Raw genomic sequence first — 14,569 nt, forward strand, 5'->3', positions numbered from 1 at the left:
TCTTGTCTCCAGCTTGTCATGTTCTAGACCTTCCTTCTGGAGATAAAGTGCCAGTATCTACAGGCAGAGTTCAAAACCCCACTGACGGTTTGCCTTATTAATCATTTTTTTAAAATATTTTATGTATTTTAAATCTTTTGTGTATGAGTGTATTGCCTGCATGTATGTAAGTACACCTGTGTCATGCAGTGCGGGCAGAGGTCAGAAGAGGGTGTTGGATCCCCCCGGAACTGGAGTTACAGATGATTGTTAGCCGCCATGTGAGTGCTGGGAATCGAACCTGGGAAACCTGGGTCCTCTGCAAGAGCAGTCAGTGTTCTTAACCGCTGAGCCATCTCTCCAGCCCCTTATTAATCTTTTTTATAGCATTAATACTTTAAAATAAAATCATAATAATTGCAAAAGTCTAAAACTTTTGTTTGTAGCTTTAAAAATATAAGTACACACATAGTACACTCAGGAAGGCAAGCTGTGCCCTGCACTATACTCCCAATGCATGTGCTATTTATTCAAAAGGCACACAGATGGGGTCAGTCTCATTCCACTCTATAACCCACAATCCAGTTCTCTACAAATGTCACTGCTGATCAACTGTGCATTGTCTCAGCAGTGATATATGTGTGTGTGTATAGATATGTTTTAATATAGCTTCACCCTAGTGCTAGAGATTGAACCTAGGGCCTAGCACATGCTAGGCAAGTGCTTTACTACTGAGGTATATCTCAGCCTTGACATGGACTCACCAAGTTGCCCAGGTTGGCCTTGAGTTCACTCTGTATGTAGCCCAGGTAGATCTCAAAGTTTGAATCCTCCTGCATTAGGCTCCCCAGTATCTGGGGTTATGGACCTGTGTCACCAGGCTTGGTTTTTCAAAATACAGCTTTAAAAAAAAATGTTTTTATTTATTTATTTTATGTATGCGTGTATTGCCTGCATGTATGTAAGTGCGCCCATGTCATGCAATCCTTGTGGAGGACAGAAGGTGTTGGATCCCCTGGAGCTGAAGTTAGGGACAGTTGTTGTCCGGTGGGTGCTGGGAATCTAACCTGGGTCTTACTACAAGAACAGCCAGTGCTCTTAACCGCTGAGCCATGGCCCCAGCCCCTAAATACAGTTTTTAATGTTTCCCTTCACAGTGGGTACTCTTATGCATGAGCAAAAGGAAGATCTACTCATAATTTTAAGTTATATTTAAGAACTGGATTTTATTCCCTTGGATGCCATGATTAACTATATAAATACATAGGACCAAAGAATATTGTTTAAATAGGAAGTTATTAGAAAGCAATTTTGGAGATTGTCATCAGCAAAATTATTCAAACTTAGGGAAGATTATCAAGCTTAGTTGAAAAGTGTGGAGAGGTTCAGCTCTACTGGAAAATACAACCTATGTCAGCTTTCTAAAATATGAATTTCCAAGTCCACACTTTGGTATGGTGGAAATGGTGGTGCTTAAAACTTTTTAAGGAGTTCATAGTATGCAAAATAGGAAAAACAAACAGTAAAGATTTCACTTAAAGTCAGTGTCCTAGTTTGTCTCTCCATTGCTGTAACAAAATATTCTGACCAACACCAACTTGGGGAGGAAAGGGTTTATTCAGCTTACATCTCCCGGGTCACAGTTCATCAGCCCACAGTAGGAACTCAGGGCAAGAACCTGGAAGTAGGAGCTGGAGCACAGGCTATGGAGGAATGCTGCTCACTGGCTTGCTCCCCTGGCCCTTGCTCATCTTGCTTTCTTATGCAACACAGGCCCACCTGCCCAGGGGTGGCACTACCCACAGTGGGCTGGGCCCTTCCACATCTCCCGTCAATCAGAAGATGTCCCACAGACACCGCCATAGGCCAGTGCTATGGAGGCAATTCCCCAATTGAGGCTCCCTCAACACAGGTGTGTCAAGTTGACACTAATGCTATCCAGCACAATTGACCCCTTGTCAACTTGACACACAAACACATCACTATTAAACCACAACCTTTCCATTTCTTGTCCCTGGGATATGATTTTAATATCAGAACATCATAAGACAGTACAACCTTAAAAGCCCCACAGTCCTTAAAAAATCCAAACACTTTAAAAGTCTCTTAACTGTGGGCTTCTGTAAAATCCAAAAGAAGTACTGTCTTATTTCAAAGGGAAGAATTGGGCACACCTAAGCAAAACCCAAATTCAGCAAAGTAGCTCAAGGCTGGACATCTGGGATTCACTCACAATCTTCCAGGCTCCAAAGGGTTCTGGCAGCTCCACCTGTCTGACTCTTCGGTCTAGAGCACACACAGCTTGCCTCAAAGACCCATTCCAAAGGCTCCATTCCACAACTGCTGCTGCCCTTGGTGGTCGTCCCATGGTCCTGGCATCTCCAAAAAGCTGGGGTCTCCACTGAAACTGAGGCTACACCTTGACCAATGGCCTCGTCTTGCCTCTTGGGGTGCAAAGCCTCAGATTCTCTCCATGACCCCTTCAATCCTGGGGTCTTCACTACAACTGAAGCTGCACTTTCACCTATGGCCTTTCCTGGCCTCTCAGAGTGCCAAGCCTCTGCTGCTCTCTGTGACCCCGTCGCACTTTCAACACCAGAACCATGCAGGGGACTTTTACACATTACCAAGTCCTGCTTCCAGCTTGAGATGGAGGCTTGGGTCTCCTTTTGATCACAGCTTCTGTGTGAGGAAATACTTCCCAGAAGATTTCACCATGGTGATGCAGGTCTCTTGTTACTTACAGCTGATTTTTCAGCCCCAGCTAACCAGCATCAATTGTCCCAGTAAAACAAAGGTTTTACTTCAGGTTCTGGTCTCTTCTTAATCACAGCTGATTCTTCAACCCCAGATGACCAGAACCCACAGATTCTCAATTCAAAATATCACAGAAACAGCCCTGATAGTTTCTGCTTCCATTTGAAGCTTCACAAGCCAGGCCTCCATTGTTCACAAATTTTTCAGCATAACTGTTCCAAGCGTCACAGCAATAAACTCTAAGCACTCAATGGCTTTTTCAGCCCAAAGTTCAAATGCTTCCACAATCCTCCTAAAAACACCAAGGTCAGGTCTGTCACAGCAATACCCCACTCCTGGTACCAATTTCTGTCCTAGTTTGTCTCTCCATTTCTGTAACAAAATACTCTGACCAATACCAACTTGGGGAGGAAAGGGTTTATTCAGCTTATATCTCCCAGGTCACAGTTCCTCAGGGAGCCCAAGGTAGGAACTCAGGGCAAGAACCTAGAGGCAGAAGCTGGAGCACAGGCCATGGAGGAACGCTGCTTACTGGCTTGCTTCCCTGGCCCTTGCTCATCTTGTTTTCTTATGCAACATGGGACCACCTGCCCAGGGGTGGCACAATCTATAGTGGGTTGGGCCCTCCCACATCACTCAACAATCAAGAAGCTACCCCACTGACATAGTTACAGGCCAGTGCTATGGAGGAAATTCCCCAATTGAGGTTCCCTCAACCCAGGTGAATCAAGTTGACACTATAGCTATCCAGCACAGTCACACACTGGATTCATTAAAATTTCTTCCTTGGGGCTAGAGAGATGGCTCAGTGGTTAAGAGCAGATACTGCTCTTCCAGAGGACCTGAATTTGGTTCCCGGTACCCACTTTGGCAGCTCACACCTACCTGTAACTCCAGCTCTAGGGTGTCTGATGCCCTCTTTTGTCCTCTATGGCCATCTGCACTCATGTGCTCCTACTGCCAAATAAAGGCACACATATACACATAATTTTAAAAATAAAAATAATTCTTTTAGAAAATATTTATTTTGGGGCTGTAGAGATGGCTCAGCAGTTAAGAGCACTGACTGCTCTTGCCAAGGACCCGGGTTTGATTCCCAGCACCCATATGATGGTTAACAACTGTAACTCCAGTTCCAGGGGAATCCAAAGCCCTCTTCTGACCTCCGTGGCATTGCACAACACGGGTGCACTCACATACATGTAGGCAATACACTTGTACACATAAAATAAAAATAATAAAATACTAAAAAATATATATTATTTTTATTTTATGTGTATGGATTTTTGCCTATATGTATGTAACCACACCTGTGTCGTGTAGTACCCATGGAAGTCAGAAGAGGGTGTCGGATTCCCTGGAACTGGAGTTACAGTTGTTAACCATCATATGGGTGCTGGGAATCAAACCTGGGTCCTCTGCAGGAGCAGTCAGTGCTCTTAACTGCTGAGCCATCTTTTCAGCCCATAAAAATATTTTTCTTTTTTTTTAAAAAAAAATTTTATTTTATGTGTATGTGTGTATTGCCTGCATGTAGGTAAGTACACCTGTGTTGTGCAGTGCCCGAGGAGGACAAAAGAGGCTGTTGGATCCCCTGGAACTGGAGTTATGGACAGTTGCTAGCTGCGATGTGGGTGCTGGGATTCGAACCCAGGTCTTCTGCAAGAACAACCAGTGTTCTTAACCACTGAGCCATCTCTCCAGCCCTAAAAATATTTCTTAAAAAAAGATTTTTTTTTCCTTGTGCCTTAGTGACTGTCTTTCTTGAGTCATACCTTTTCTTTGGAGCATGGATGGAGAAGGTGCAGTAGATAGGCTGGCAAAGGTCTTCACCATTATACTATCAGGACCAATAATACCAAGTTGTTACTACTTAAAAAAAAATTAACGATCTGATTAGTATTGCTTGCTGCTTTTCCCTGACTTTATGCTTTTAGTGCCCTCAGAGTATGCCAGTGGCTTTGGCTTCAGAAAGTAGCTTGGGGGGAACCTGGTGTTGTTAACAAGGGAGTAGAAGGTGTGGCTCTAGATCACTGATTTTATTTCTTTTCCTCTGATACCTATGCTCCAGGTGCTGTCCTAGTGAACCTGATAAGGGTAGTCCTGCTCACCTGGGGTTCCCACTATGGGGCCAAGGGAGTGGTGAACAAGACCCTATATCTGTGTGCTCTGAAGGGCAAGGTGTCCAAGGAGTGCAGGGATTTGTGCTGGGCCATGGCCTGATGCAGCCTTCCAGGCAGAGGGCACTCTGAGGTAAGGCTGTGAACATCAGGGAACCATTGTAGCCAGAGAGGGAGGGAGAGTGACAGGAAATGAGGCTGGAGGTGGGGGAGGGCTGCTTCTTTCATAGAGGCTGTGGTAAGGGATTTAGATTTTTAATCCCAGAGTGATGGGAGGCCTTAGGAGGGCTGGTCTGCCTGCTCCCCCTCTCTTTCCCTTTTAGAGAGTTTTGAACATAATAGGAATGGATGTGATTGGTTTATCTTTTTTTTTTTTTTGGTCTTTTTTTGAGACAGGGTCTCCCTATAGCCCCAGCTGTCCTGGAACTCACTATGTAGACCAGGCTGGCCTTGAACTCACAGAGATCTGCCTGCCTCTGCCTCCCAAGTGCTGGGACTACAGGCGTGTGCCACCACACCCGGTCCTGGTTTATCTTTTAAAAGAATCATTCGAGCTTGTGGGTTGTTAGGAGTTTGTGATGTGCCAGTCTGTTCATGATACTTCAGGTATATTAACGAGTATAATTCCTGTGACAGTCCAGAAGGTGAATGTTATTACTGTTTGAAGTTAGTATTCATTTAATCTGTCTCTGTCTCTCTCTCTTTCTCTGTCTCTCTTTCTCATGTGTAAGGCAAGTGTGTGGAAGTCCTGGGATCGAACTTGGGTCGTTAGTCCTGTGTGCAAGCCCTCTACCTACTGAACTGTTTCACCAGCCTGTTACTATGATTCTAAGCAGAGAACTGTGACTTGCTTGTCTGAGGTCAGTCAGTCAGTCAGTGGCACAGACAGCTTCTCCCTATAGTGAATTTTCCTCCCCTCTGCTGCTGGAGGCACAAGTGTCAGCAGAGACCAGTTAGAGTCCCTGGTAGAAGCCAGATGACCAGACTGGGGTCCCAGCAAAGGGAAAGCTAGCACAGTCAGATTCTTTATTGTGTTTCAGCATACATAAGATGCCGTCAACTGAGGTGCACAGTTGTTTTCATACAGCTGACAAAAGAAGATGTGCCAATTAGAGGATAGCAACACTTTCTTAGCACTTAGCATTCATTGACACCCATTGAAAGAATTCAGACTTTGTGCATAGACTATTATAGCACTTTCATAGAAAGGGTAAGGAAATAATGTAATTTCAATTTTTGTTTAGAATCGATTCTTCCAACTTTTAGCTTGGGGGTGGTATCATATCTGTGAGTAGGACGCCTGGGTAGGACATGTGTTTGGGGTAGGGATTGGGGCTTGAGGTTTAGACAGTGTAGTCTGGGACTGCTTGGGAGGTGTCCTTCCTCAGCAGTTGTACCACACACTGGTTGGGATGTGAGAGTGGGCCAGTATGCCACTGCTTAGCTATTTAATGCATCTGTGCTTCAGCTTTTCATCCTTAGGTCAGGGAGAATAAGAACTTGTGTCTCATATGGTTGTTGAGTCGATACCCTGAGCTAATATAGAAGGCCTAAAATAGTACCTGACTAGCAGTACTTAAGAGAGTTTGCCCTGCTTATTGTTTTTATGATTAGTCATCTGAATGAGAGGTTTGGATAAGAATGAAAATTCAAGGTCAGGCTTAGGAAAAGGTTGGGCCAGATATGCAAATTTTGGTGTCTTTGTGTATAGCTGCTGTTTTTCAGCATAGGTTGGGCAGTTAAGTGTGGATACTGAAGAGCAGAGGTAGGTACTGATTGGGACTTTTGGCAAGGGGTTGATGGGAGGGGGACATGACAGTGCCTTTAAAAAGGGGCCTATTAGCTGGGCGTGGTAGCACACGCCTATAGTCCCAGCACTTGGGAGGCAGAGGCAGGCAGAACTCTGTGAGTTCAAGGCCAGCCTGGTCTACATAGTGAGTTCCAGGACAGCTGGGGCTACAGGGAGACCCTGTTTCAAAAAGACAAAGAAAAAAAAAGGGGGGCTATTGAAGGAGGAAAGCAGGAGGGTCCTGTGGCCATGAATCTAGGACATGAGAGGTTGGGGGGCGAGGCTTTCATTCTCCAGGGGTAGGGGAGAGATGGGCTGGTGACTCTTAAGTTGGATTTGTTGAGAGGCAGGCCACCAGTGACCTTGGTGGGTTTTTGGAGCATTGGGGAGAGGAGACCCATTTGGGAGCATCACATGTGGATGGCTCCTTAGGGGAGTTTTTTTGGTTTTTTTTGGTCTTTTTGAGACAGGGTCTCCCTGTAGCCCCAGCTGTCCTGGAACTCACTATGTAGACCAGGCTGGCCTTGAACTCACAGAGATCCGCCTGCCTCTGCCTCCCAAGTGCTGGGATTAAAGGTGTGTACCACCATGCCCAGCCTACTTAGGGGAGTTTTATTTAGAGGGGAACAGACTGATGGAACGGAAACTGGAGGTGGCTCCTGTGTATCTTGCTCTCAGTGGTGGTAGCATGGTCTTGAGCCGTTTGGAATGAACACACAGGAACAAAGTCCTTGCGAAGGTGCCAGGAACTGGAGGAAAGGGGAGGTTCAGCTCCCTGGAGGGAGGCAGCCAGTGTACCTAGGACCCTCAGTTCACTCAAAAGTGCATACTAACCTTGGTCGAGAAGAATGGTTTAGGATTTAGGATATGGATCTCCCCAGAGAACATGTCCTGTGGCATTTTTACAGAGAGACACTTGAACAGTGGAATTTTTGTTTATTAAAGAAAGTTCCCTTGCCTCTAAGTGTCCTCAGTAGAAGGAGAGCTGGCACCCTTGTTCACCAAATCTAGCTCTGCTCAGAAGACCTGGCATGTGGAAGCTTTAGAGGAAATGCCAACTTTGCATTAGGGATGTACTCACCTCCTGCCCCAGAGGAGGGCTACATCGTGGTTGCTGACATTTATATTGATGGTTGGTTTATAAATCTGCTCACAGGCTGACATATCTTACCTGCATGAGTTTTGATTTGTTTCCTTTGTAGCTGTTTGACTGTTTAGGTTATGGAGTTAGAAATGCCTTTGTTCTCAGTGGTCCAGTGTAGGGTGATGCTCAGAAGCCTTCCCCATGCAGTGCATAGTTTTCACCATTACTCTGGAAGCAGGCAGGCTTTGCTAGGAGCCTGCTTTATGTATGTGGTGGGGTGGGGCAGGGAAAAGGAGAGGGCCTCTACTTCTGGGCTGATGCTTCAGGGAAGGACACTAAGCAAAACATGATAGATGCTGTATTTCAAAGTTATTGTATCTGTGAGTTACCAGAAAGATGTGTTCCTGAGATCCTCATGCTAGATTCCCCTACATGAGTGTGGTTATTTGGGAAGACTGGAGGGTAATGAGGCTGTGCCAGCAGAGGGCAAGAGGACCTTTCTCTTGAAGGTGTGGTAAAGAAACAGCCAGAGATCACCTGGTTGGTAGAGGAAGCCACGTGTTGTCACATACTGTCGTCCTTCAGTGGAGGGATCCATAGCACTGTCCAGCTGAAGGTTGGAAGGTGAGGCTGAGGCTCATGTAGGCTCAGGTCATATAGGCAGGACAGGTCTTTTAAGCAGGGGTTGGGGCTTTCACACAGTACAGGGTGGAGGCAGAGAAAATGTAGACGACATGAACCTTGATGATGGATGAGGGAGGGGGAAGTGGGGAGACTGAGAAGATACCAACTGAGACTCGGCTTCTCCCACTTCACCCTCTCAACACAATCCTTTCTGTGACCTCAGAAGGCAGTGAGATTTTTCTTTGCACATAGCAGTCAGCTCTGCAGCAGGTATCAGCAGTGTCCTCTGATCCAGTTCAATCCTGACACTGTCTACTTGGAACACAACCAGTCCTGCAGGCTGAGGGCTCTCTCCTTAAGATAGCCTCCACTTCAGACACTGTCTTTAGCCTGGGCCTCTAGAACTCCGGCAGCTGTGAGCCCCTCCTCAGAGCGTCTCCCAGAACCCAGGGAGACGCTTTACTCACACTTGCAGTTCTTACAAAGGACATTTGAAGCACACAAACAAGCAGCCTGGGAAGAGTTTCCCAGGACAAGTCTGGAAGGGTCTTGAGCACAGGAACTTTGTCCCTATGGTGCTTTCTAGCACATGGAAGTTCCTGTTCCTCATCTGTGAGCCACCATGGGGTCGGGGGGGTGCTGTCTAGCAGCTCTGTACCCCATCCTATAGCCACCACTGCCTTTCCCTAGTGCCTGTTCACTGTTTAGTGTGACTCTAGTAGCCTGTGTGAGAGCCTAGCAAGGCCTGTCTGTTCAGCCTTCTTGGTTTCTTTTTTGTTTTAATCTCCCTCTGTTTCTTAAAATTTTGTTACACACAAACACACACACACACACACACACACACACACACACACATACATTTGGTCTTTTTGAGAGAGGGTCTCCTTGTAGCCCCAGCTGGCCTAGAACTCACTATGTAGACCAGGCTGGCCTCAAACTCACAGAGATACACCTGCCTCTGACTCCTGAGTGCTGGGACTAAAGGCGTGCGACATTGTCACACTAAATTTTCTTCCCTTTTCTCTTCTTGGCAGGCTTCCTCCCAAGGCCCCTTTTATTAATTCTTTGAGGATTTCATACAATGTATTTTGATCATATTCATTCCTGTTACTCCCCCTAGCTCTTCCCAGATCCATCCCATACATGCTCATTCCCTCCCAACTTCCTGTCCACTTTGTTTTTTTGTTTGGTTTTTTGTTTGTTTGTTTTGTGGCCATCCATTGGAGCATGGTCAACCCACCAGAGGACCAGCCTGCCTTGAGCAGGTATGGGATATGGTGGTGCACACCTTTAATCCCAGCATTCAGGAGGCAGGTGGATCTCTGTGAGTTCCAGGCCAGCCTGGTCTACATAGGGGCATAGGGAGTTCCAGGCCAGCCAGGGCTACATAGTGAGACCCTGTCTCAAAAACAAAACACACACACACACACACACACACACACACACACACACACACACACTGCCTTTCTCTCGCCTTCTCCCAGAAGCCACCAACTATCAATAGCTCCTCAGGGGTAGGGACTCATCCCCCTATGTTTTTTGTTTTTTTTTAATTTTTATTTTTTAAATTTTATGTGTATGCGTGTATTGCCTGCACATAGGTAAGTGCACCCATGTCGTGCAATGCCCGTGGAGGTCAGAAGAGGCTGTTGGATCCCCTGGGACTGGAGTTATGGACAGTTGTTAGCTGCCATGTGGGTGCTGGGATTTGAACCCAGGTCTTCTGCAAGAACAGCCAGTGTTCATAACCGCTGAGCCATCTCTCCAGCCCCTCCCCCATGTTTTACATTTAAAATTTTGTCATTATAATTACTATTTTTGTTGTTGGGGAGTGGGTATCTGAGTGCTACTGGAATGTGGAGGTCAGGACAACTTTTGGGAGTTGGTTTTCTTCTTCTACCATTGGTTCTGGAAATTAAGCCTATGTTATCAGACCTGAATTACAAATACTTTGACTTGCTGAGCCATCTTGCTGGCCATTTCTTGGCTTCTTAATAGAGGATTCCTTCCTCCCTTTGGAAATGGGTCTTATCTACTGTTAGACACTATAGGTCAGGGAAAGGTTGGGGAGAGTACAGTTTCTGTGACCTGCCCTGGAGAAGAGAAACTATTTTCTGTGGTCTGCACTGGGGAGGGAGCCAGGAATTGTGACTAAACACTAGTGTGAGTGTGTATGTGTGTGTGTGTGTGTGTGGTGTGTGTGTGAGAGAGAGAGAGAGAGAGAGAGAGAGAGAGAGAGAGAGAGAGAGAGAGAGAGATGGGAGGGTGAGCAAAGGGAGAGCTACACTAGGGTTAGGAAACTCTTGTAACTCTGAGTGATGGTGATGATACAAAGATGCTAAGGACCAGAAGGGTCTAGCCTGAAGAGTCTTTAATGGCAGACATTTTGTGTCAGATCACTTACTGGTATATGACGTGAAGTATTTATTTATACTTAAATAGTCTTTGAAATATATGTTGTCTGTAAATCAGTTCTTAAGGTTTAAATCCATACAACTGCTGCCTCTCAGGAAGGGGATCCTTAAACTGGGGTCAGTTACTCCGCACAGCCGTCCTTTATAGGAGGTCTCATGGCCTTTGATTTTTCAGACCGATCAGGAAACTAATGCTAAGAGGCTCAGTGACTTCTTGGGAAAGCTGGATATTATTTAGATAACAGTTATTAAGCTCTTACTGTGTGTGAATTTAATCTCGTTTGATCCTCATGCTGATCTGTGGAGGACACTGTTACATGGGACAGCCACCATTCCTTTTCACTGCTCCCCTGTGTGGCTACCTGTCAGATTTCCTTTTTCCACTGTGTGTCCCCTTCAGTCTGTTCTTGACCAGCAACCAGGTCTGAGTTCTTAATACAAGACACATCATCTCAGTCTTCTCCAGTCTGTCACCCCACCCCCACCCCCATGTGCACTCAGCCTCAGGTCATTGACCCCAGCCAGCCCTCACTTGGTTCCACACACCTTAATGAGTGTGTGCCTGTCACCCCTCTGGTTATCTTTACCATCTGCCCCACCCCGTATTCCTTCCCTCCACATACAACTACCTGGCAGAATAGAAGCCTCTGGGTAGGAGTCTCTGGAAGGCAGAACTGACTGTGTTGAGGCTCAGAACAATGCCTGGCAGCTGACAGGTTCTCCTGAGTCTTGCTGAATGAAGGAGTGACTTTTACTTAGTTTTTCTGTAGGTGGTAAGTGATAGAGCCCAAGTTGAGGAAGTGGTCTGCCTCTCTGAAAGTATGTTTTGTGCCTTACATGCTGCACCCCACATCCTACTGTACTTGCTGAATTGGTCATATATTTATGCCCCATATGTCTGTTATCTCCAGACTTCCTTGCTTTTCTTTGTAGACTAGAAACATTTACAAAACATTCAAAATTGTTATAAAATCACAAAGTACAATATAGTAAATTAATCTGTTGAAAAGAGGGAGCTCACATCCTGAAAAAAAATAGTTGTGCCTTGACAGCATCATTTTTGACTCTTTTGGGCAATGTGTGGTTGAAATGCATTCTCTTAAGGGATAACAGCGTCTGAGTCGAGTGTTCTGGGAGGTTTCAGAAAAAAAGGAGCTAAATAGAATGGAATATGTATTTGATTCAACTGTGGAGGCTTACAAGAATTAAAACTGGAGAAAGTACAGTATATCAGCTGCCTGGTGGAGGAGAAGCCAGAGCGTTCTCCAGAATTTGGGGACTTGGGGAAATAGACCCAGGTTAGTTCTAAATCTGCCTCAAGATCCTTGAATGAAATGAGGTCGATGCAGTGGTGGCTCCCAAAGTTTGTTCCATTCTAGGGGCTGTGGTAAGTAAGAGGCAGAGAGTGCTTTCTCAGAGTTTGAGCACTGTCCTTTTGGCTGTCCAGCAAATACTGATTATACAATCCCTGTGCAAGCCTACCTGATGGTACGCATATGCACTCATGTCCTGGCTGTCACAGTCCATGCGGGGCTGGCACTTGGCACAGAGGTATCACGGGGTGTCCTCTTGGGTCAATGATTGTTGAAAGAGGTGCAGTGTTGGGAGATGGGTTTTAGGTGTTGAGCAGGTGTAGGGCAGGATTGAAGGAGATAAAGTAAAAGACTCTGGTTCTATGAGGAAATACCTTTCTGCATGCTTTGATCCAAAGGGACCAGGCCGTCAATTTTCTTGAACTTAGTGGTTCTGTGAGTTTAGAGTTCATCATGACTGATAAGGATAATTAAGATTTAATTATCCACTCTTCTAACATTATAAAGTTATAAATAGTTGCCATTAACACATGTACCAATTAGGCCTGAAAACAAGCCTGAAAGTCATAGAGGTTCCTGGGCCTTTGCTATGGGCAGTGTACATAAACACAGGTTTTTGTTGTTGCTGCTGTTGCTGGTTTTTTGGCTTTTGTTTTTAATTTTTGGTTAAACAGTACAACCCAAGCAGACTAATCTCACAGTGGCTAACCTGCTTTAGGTGAGTTGGTTCTTTTGAGAAAAGGAATTTATTTAAGGCTGTCAGGGAGCTTGCCCTCATAGCCCTCCCAGCCGGTGCCTTCTAGCTCCTGTCTCGGCATCTTCCCTTGTTCCAGGCACCTGCTTCCTCATATTCTTCTCTCTTAAGGTGGGGTTTTATTGGGGGTGTCAGATTGACAGAGCCCATCACTTATTTGTGCCCTGGCCACACGAGACAGGTGGGATTCTGTCTGCTGCTTCAGGGAAAGGGTACTTATTACCTGGGTGGTCCGAGACCTGAAACCCTGTTTCACCATACCTTAAACAAGAATGGGAGAAAACTCTTGGTGTTAACCTACTCATGTCCTAGGCCTGAGCATACAGCCTGAAGCCTGTCTATATGGAGGTAAAGGCTCTGAGAGACTTCTGTGCTTGGGCCACAGTTCAGAGTGCAGTGACTTGACGGTTCATGTGCACACTGTTCCAGATAGGAGGAAAATTCGTCACATCAAATGCATGTTGGTTCATCTCAGTGAGTACAGATTGATTACTTTCCAGGGTTCTATCTACCCAAAATAATAATACAGCAAAACTGGTATTCTGGAACTGAATTTATCATTTTGCATTTGGGTTTATTGTTTGCTTCTGTTATAACATTGTGTTCCTTTGTGGAACACTCCAGGGATTATCTTTCCTTTCATAGTACACTGAAAATTTATTTTCATTAAAAAACTAAACTTTTGCAGAGCCTCATGCAATGTTGTTGTTTAAATTCCCAGTTCTAAGAAGGTGGTGACACAGTCAGTGAATGGTAACTGCTCCAGATAAAAGCCGTTTAGGGTTTCTGAGGCTGAAGCATCTTATTCCACAAGACATGGAATTCAGAGGAATGAATCATAGGGTTTCAGAGCTACAAAGATTGGGATCATAGAGTTCAGCCTTGATTTCACCAGTGCTGTGAAGAAACTGCTTGCATAACACTTCAGCTGGCTTTTGGAAGTACTCCGAGGAAAACCTCTGTCTGAGTCTGCTAACCAGCTGTCCTTTGGCATTTGTGCCACAGTGCTACCAGGAGCAGAGGCATTGATGTCTACTGTAGGGATTTTTCCCCTCTGCATTTCTTGTTACCATGTAGTAGATGATTATCGCCGACATACAGATGAATGAGTGGCATATTTGATCATTTCATAGCAAAGCTTTCTGTTCTTTAATTTTATTCCTCTAGTGAAACTGTATAAGGACAATGATTATATTTCCATGAAGAAAGCTGCTGCTGTGTAACCTGTCTCATGTGCAGGCCAAGCATGAAAGTAACCTCTCTGCTTCTCTGCAGTTCTTCATGTGGGGATCATGCAGGCTCAGGAGGGATGGGCGTGAAGGGTGCACATGCAGTAAGTTTAGGTCTGTTTATACCTGAAAGCTTTGGCTGGAGCAGAAGGAAGTTTCCCTTTTTCTCATCAGTAATTCTGAGTTCTAGGATTCACCAGACATTGCTGGCAGTATGTGAAACCAGGACAGGGTAGCATGTGGACATGAGGCCAACCTGGCGCCTCTTCACATTCTATCCAGGAATTGATCTGGATATTTTCCTGATCTTATTGACTGCTGAAGTAAGCAGTGCAGATTGCAAGTAGGATCAAATTATGTCTGAAAGTTCATCTTTTCAGAGTGCTCTGGGAAGATGGGACAAAACATAAAAGGTAGACAGGGACTTAGGAGGCTCTGCTTGTTTTTGTCTTGCTCAGTAGCCATGAAACCCCCATACCCCACAGGTGCACAATTGGGCAATTTTC

General features: G+C 45.4%; 1 protein-coding gene across 1 annotated transcript in view; it reads left to right on the top strand.

Annotated features, from left to right (window-relative positions):
• Positions 1–4,807: 4,807 nt before the first annotated feature.
• Positions 4,808–14,569, top strand: part of Adarb1 (adenosine deaminase RNA specific B1) — a 139,641-nt gene continuing 129,879 nt past the window's right edge. The window contains exon 1 of the mRNA XM_008840430.3: positions 4,808–4,989. The gene's annotated coding sequence lies outside the window, so the exon portion shown is untranslated. The remainder of the gene's footprint in view (positions 4,990–14,569) is intronic.

This window comes from Nannospalax galili, unplaced genomic scaffold, assembly GCF_000622305.1.
Source record: "Nannospalax galili isolate Female #2095 unplaced genomic scaffold, S.galili_v1.0 scaffold619, whole genome shotgun sequence".
Taxonomy (NCBI): domain Eukaryota; kingdom Metazoa; phylum Chordata; class Mammalia; order Rodentia; family Spalacidae; genus Nannospalax; species Nannospalax galili.